The sequence below is a fragment of the Micropterus dolomieu genome, linkage group LG21 (genome assembly GCF_021292245.1).
Source record: "Micropterus dolomieu isolate WLL.071019.BEF.003 ecotype Adirondacks linkage group LG21, ASM2129224v1, whole genome shotgun sequence".
In the NCBI taxonomy this organism is placed as follows: Eukaryota; Metazoa; Chordata; class Actinopteri; order Centrarchiformes; family Centrarchidae; genus Micropterus; species Micropterus dolomieu.
The window spans coordinates 1,825,967-1,832,139 of NC_060170.1; the positions used below are offsets into that span (position 1 = coordinate 1,825,967).

The following is a 6,173-nucleotide window of genomic DNA, read 5'->3' on the forward strand; positions in this document are numbered from 1 at the left end:
CCCCCCCCCCCCCCCCCCCCCCCCAAAATATCACAAATCATGCTTTGCCCCCTGGCTCCCCTGTAGTTCGCACCCTGAACTCACCTCCAGCTCTCTCTGTAGCTCAGACAATCCCTGCTACCTGCGTGTGCTAATCCATCCTTTCACCCATATTCTTTGTCTTTATAATTGCCATCTTTATAATAACAAACAACAGCTGTTTCGTGTACAGGATCGCTCATTTCGCGTTTCACATTTCACATGTGTTTTCTTGACAAATGTGGTTTGGAGACCAGCGTCGGGTGACGTAACTGCTGTCAGCTTGGCCATCGGCCGACGCTGAAAGTTGTGTAGTCTACACGAGCCTTTGGTATAACTTGTACTCAGGTGATGTTTGTAAAGCAGCTGTCTGATGTTTGCTGTATGACACACTATGAATTCCCAAAAGGACTAAGAAATATCTATCGCCTATAAACGTGCACAACTGATACGTTACCGGGGGGGGGCGCCGCCACCACCACAACAAAGCAAATGTAGGCTACTTCTTAAACAACACATCGATGAATCGTTGAAATAATCTTTCGAAATAATCGATCAAACAGTAAAAGTAGTAGTGGTAGAGACTGACGAGTAGACAAGCAGCAGGCGATTCGCAACGACGTGCGTTAATGGGAGGTTGCATACAGATGGAGAGAATGAGGACGAGAGAGATGCTCAGTGCATCATGTGAAGTCTAGGCCTATAGCAGCATAACTAAGGGATAGTTCAGGACTCACCTGAGCCAGGCCTAACTATAAGCTTTATCAAACAGGAAAGTCTTAAGCCTACTCTTAAATGTGGATATTGCGATCGCCTCCTGAACCCAAACTGGAACGTGGTTCTACAGGATGGAAGGCTGTGGCTCCCATTCTACTTTTGGACTTTAGAAACCACAAGTAACCCAGCATTCTGGGAGTGCAGTGCTCTGGTGGGTTAGTAAGGTTCAATGAGCTCTGTTAGATGAGATGGTGCATGACCAATATGAAATATGAGCTGTTTCTCAATACTGAGTTCACACATTTGGAGTTTAAACAACTATATTCCTACATAAAAACATCATTCTGTGAGCAGTATTATAACTTATTGTAATACTATTATAACAGTTGTGAGTCTTCTCCGCCATTTCCACTTGTTGGTGCGAAATGAATTTTGGGATACTTGGCTATCCGAAGTACATACAAGTCACCACCCCAATGCATGCTCGGTAAAACGGGTGGAATGAGAAAACATCCTGTTATTTGACTGTACTTTTCCTGGTTTCTGTCAGAACATGTGCTGCAGCATTCTGGTTCAGCTGAAGCGTCTTAATGGAATTATTCAAGCTGCATGATGATAAAGAATTGCAGTAATCCAGCCTCCTAAGTAACAAATGCATGGACTAGTTTTTCTGCATCATTTTGAGATTTGAACTGTATGTTAAGCTAACGTTAATCACTTTAACACTTTCATCAACATTATCATTTCAACATTTTGCTATTAATGTACAGTAGATCTCACATCACCTTTAGACTGTTAGATAAAATGTAGGCTGGGCCTAAACCCAGAATACAGCGTTGATGTTAAAACATGCATAATCTACCACAAACAAAGGTTCTGCTGCTTGGCAGGACCAACACACCCCCTGTAGGTGCTAGGTCCAACAATTGACAGCAGATTGTCAAACTGTCCCCAAGTCATCCTAAAATAAACCTTGAACATTATCCAGGTGAACTTTACTCCTGTGATTTTTCATCTTTCTGAGGGTCCCATCTACATGTATTCCTGTTTTTCTGTACCCAGGCTTTTATTTGAGAGTGGCTTCTCACCCTCAGTCACAGCCAGAGCAGGTCCCCTCGCCTGTTCATTTATTTACATTTACTCATTTGGCAGACGCTTTTATCCAAAGCGACTTACATTTGAGGAACAACATACAAGCATCAACAGAGCATCAAATACAGATCTACAACTGACAATACACACTACTAAGAGCAGCAATAAGTACTAGTAAGAGCTCATAGTACATATCACATCAATGGGTTAAATACCTAGGGAAGGAAGGAAGAGTTAACAAAGTGCAATCAATACAAGATCATTGTAGGGGATAGAAGAAGAAGACCACAGGAAGTGCATGTTAGAGGTTAGGAGTTAGAGGTGTTATAAGAGGAAGTGTTCTCGGAAGAGATGAGTTTTCTAGAGCTTCTTGAAGTTAGAGAGGGACGCCCCTGCTCTGATGGCGTGTGGTAGCTCGTTCCACCATCGTGATGTCACAGATGATGATGATTAGCAGGGACTGGGATTGCTTTGTATGAAGGGATGGCAGAGACAGGCGGCGTTTGTTGGAGGAGCGTAACGGCCGAGAAGGAACGTAAGTTTGTGTTATGGAGTTTAGGTAGATGGGTGCAGACCCAGTAGTCACTCTGTATGCAAGCATTAGTGACTTGAATTTGATTCTGGAGGCCAAGGGGAGCCAGTAGTCACTGAATAATGGGGTGACATAAGTCTTTTTGGGCTGATCAGAAACCACTGTACTGTGAAGTTTAGACTGGTGTGGAAAAATGCTGTTAGGCAAGAATGCTTTCAAAAATAGACATGTTAATAGTTTATATTTATAAATTAATAAAATGCAAACTAAGTGAACAGAAGATAAATCAATATTTGGTTTGGCAGCTCTGCCTTGCACAAAGTCAGAGATTTTGTAGACACATCTTGAGGTGCATGATTAAACAGTTAAACCAAACCAAATGATCATAAATTGAAACGCAATCATTAAGGAACAGCCAGACTCAGCTAACAAGGTGAGGCTGCTGAAGACAGTTTACTGTCAAAAGGCATACATCATGGCAAGACTAAGCACAGCAACAAGACCCAAAGTAGCTATACTCCACAGAAATGCTTTCTTCCCTTCGAACATGTCCAGCAGTGCCATCAGTTCAGAGTTACAGAAAACAGTGGGACCCTGCTACACCCATCTAATGCCCAGAGTAGTCTGGTCAAAAGTGGGCTTCATGGAAAACCTGCATCCTAAAAGCCTCTGACATGGAAACAAGGCCCAACACCAAGTATGCGTGGAAACACAGGAACTGAGCTGCAGAAAAATGGCAGCCGGTGCTCTGGACTGATGAGTCACCATTTGAAATATTAGGCCGCAGCAGAAGACAGCTTGTTCGCCATAGAGAGAGCGGGACAAGAATGAGTGTCTGCATGCAACAGTGAAGCACGGTGGAGGGTCCAATTTTGGGGCTGAATTTCTGAAAACGGAGTTGCGGAATTAATGGTGTCCTTAATGCTAAGATAGCACAGGCAGATACTTATCCATCATGCAATAGCATCAGGGAGGCATCACCACTTGCTGATATTGACCAAGCGGCTACCTCCGGCTCTCACTTCCGATACAACCAGAAAATAACAAACTGCAATTCATCGAGTGGCCACTTGAGGCTGGCTGCAGAATGGAGTCAATCTCCATTGACCCCCATGTTAAAATGAATAAAACATGTTCACAGCCTGGTTCAAAAAATGGTTTTTGTGTGTGTGTATATAGTTAACTTTGCCCTTCATGACAACTATGGGGGGGTGAATTTTTTTTTATAACTTACCTGTTTAAATTATATTAAGCCTTTAAAGTTCTGCATTATTAGGGGCGTGGTCGCTTTGATTGACACGTGGCTGCTGCTGCTGTGACTGCTAGCACTCGGTCCGCCGTCTGTTAGCCTCACTCAGCTAATACATGGAGCTATGTTGTTCAGCCTGTTGGAGCCTTTTGGAGATTTCTTCATGCAGATACTGGACGAATAATGGCAGGCTGTGCGATTTATTTTGGAGAGAGAGACCATCTAAGAAGCCTGTGCTCCAGTTGGTGAGTGAAAAGCCAAAATGTATTGGAGAAGTGTTAGACATTAGCGTGATGATACTTTGAAGAAAAGGCGTCTGTGTGAAGTAACAGCTCAGCTCTTAGTTAGCTGCCGTTATGTTAACGTTAAACTTTACAAACGGACAATGTTAGAATTGGCTTCGTACTGTAATGAAGTCACTGTTCAGTAGATACTTGTCAGATACTATTAGGGTAAGTGGCTGCACCTGAACTGCAGAGACATGAAGGGTTGAAAGGCAGAGAGCCAAGGGGGGAGCAGCTGCAGCGTCCTGCCCAAACGAGGAGAAACATGCACCTCCAAGTAAAAAATCAAGTAGTACAGTTCAATAAGAACTATAAAGTAAGATCTTAATAATCAATATTCAATAAGCACTGACTCGAGTGGTCAACAGGTGTCCAGCAGCAAATGTTAATATTGCACATATTAGTAAACAGTGTATTTCACATTGCCACCCCTAATTACTGTTACATGCCAGAGGTTATCATGCTGAGGCCATCTCAGAGTTCAGTAGCTTTATGGCAGTTGGGAAGAAGCTGCTTAACGATCTACCCATTCTTGTCTTTACAGGTGCCAGAGCAGCTGATTGCAGAACCCACCTAGATGTGACTTTTATTCCACAACACTACTAATGTGAAATTATGACAATGGGTTCCTATCAACAGATTCTATCATTATAATAACTCTTATAACACATTATTTCAAGTCATACAAAACAACTTTTACATTTGTAACCTTTTTATATTGATGTTTTCATGAATACAAGAACAGTTTTAGATTGTTAAACTATCGCTTGTGTATTAGGAATTATGTTATAAAATTGATCAGACTAATTATACTTAAATTAAAATCACATTCTTCATCAGTTTCTTGTGTTAATTTTAAATAGTGTGATCTAAACTTAACAATAAACTAGAACTGCAAGCAGTTGTAAGTGGGGTCCAAGCCTCCCAGCGCAAGCCGGCCCCGCAGAGGGCATGCGAGTCGGCCCGGGCGCCCCGCCGTCGTGCCGCATAAGGTTCCCCACGTTTGGTGTTGATGGGCCATTCCAAACAGAGGCAAAACATCGTGCCTTTGAAAATGTCATAGGAATTAATGGGATTTAGTGAGAGATTTCAGCTGTGCTTTTAGTGCCACCTGTTGGCTGAATTGCACCAAATTTTCAGGCGTCATCAGGGCCCCATGGGGAACAACTGACCCAAATTTGGTGTTATGGAGATATAAAATGCATGTGAGTCAATGGGATTTTTTTTTACTTCTTTTATCTGCAACAACAGCGCCACCTGTAGGTATATTTGGGTCCACTTTGGTGCATGTAGTAAGGGTTGCATGCTGAATAATTCGGCACTGGTTTCATGTGAGTGCGATGCCTTGCATTCGCGGGTTCCCAGCCCCACTCGGGCTTGGACCCTAACTAGAACTACAAGCAGTTGTAAGCAGGGTCCAAGCCAAGCCTATATATATACAGTATATATTTTTAGGGCCCGAGCGCAACCGTGTGAGGTCCCTATTGAAGTTGCTAAGATTATTATTTTTTTTTTTTTTTAGGGCCCGAGCACGACCGTGTGAGGTCCCTATTGAATTTGCTAAGATTATATATTTAGGGCCCGAGCACGACCGTGTGAGGTCCCTATTGAATTTGCTAAGATTATATATTTAGGGCCCGAGCACGACCGTGCGAGGTCCCTATTGAATTTGCTAAGATTATATTTAGGGCCCGAGCACGACCGTGCGAGGTCCCTATTGAATTTGCTAAGATTATATTTAGGGCCCGAGCACGACCGTGTGAGGTCCCTATTGAATTTGCCACGATTATATTTAGGGCCCGAGCACGACCGTGCGAGGTCCATATTTAGGGCCCGAGCACGACCGTGCGAGGTCCCTATTGAATTTGCTAAGATTATTTTTAGGGCCCGAGCACGACTGTGCGAGGTCCCTATTGAATTTGCTAAGATTTTTTTTTTTTTCACGTAACTTCAGTGTATATGCTCACATCTGGACCAAACTGTACATGTAGGATGAGAGTCCAGCCCTGAACACATGTACATGCCGACATTCACCCACAGTCATAGCGCCACCTGCTGGCAACAGAAAGTGACCTTTAACGAAGCAGCCCCCGCCGCACGTTTCACATACGTGCACGAATTTTCTGTGGTACGTGTATCTTGTCCAGACGCACAAAAAAGCCTCTTGGAGCAATGCCCTAAAACCAACAGGAAGTCGGCCATTTTGAATTTTACGTCAAATTTTGGATGATTTACACACTTCGTACTTTAACGAACTTCTCCTAGGGATTTAGTCCGACCG

The 6,173-nt window shown here is 43.3% G+C and overlaps 1 protein-coding gene across 1 annotated transcript in view; it reads left to right on the forward strand.

Moving 5' to 3' along the window:
• The window catches only part of LOC123959670 (poly [ADP-ribose] polymerase tankyrase-1-like), a 19,917-nt gene that overhangs the window by 12,197 nt on the left and 1,547 nt on the right, over nucleotides 1-6,173 (forward strand). The window lies entirely within an intron of this gene.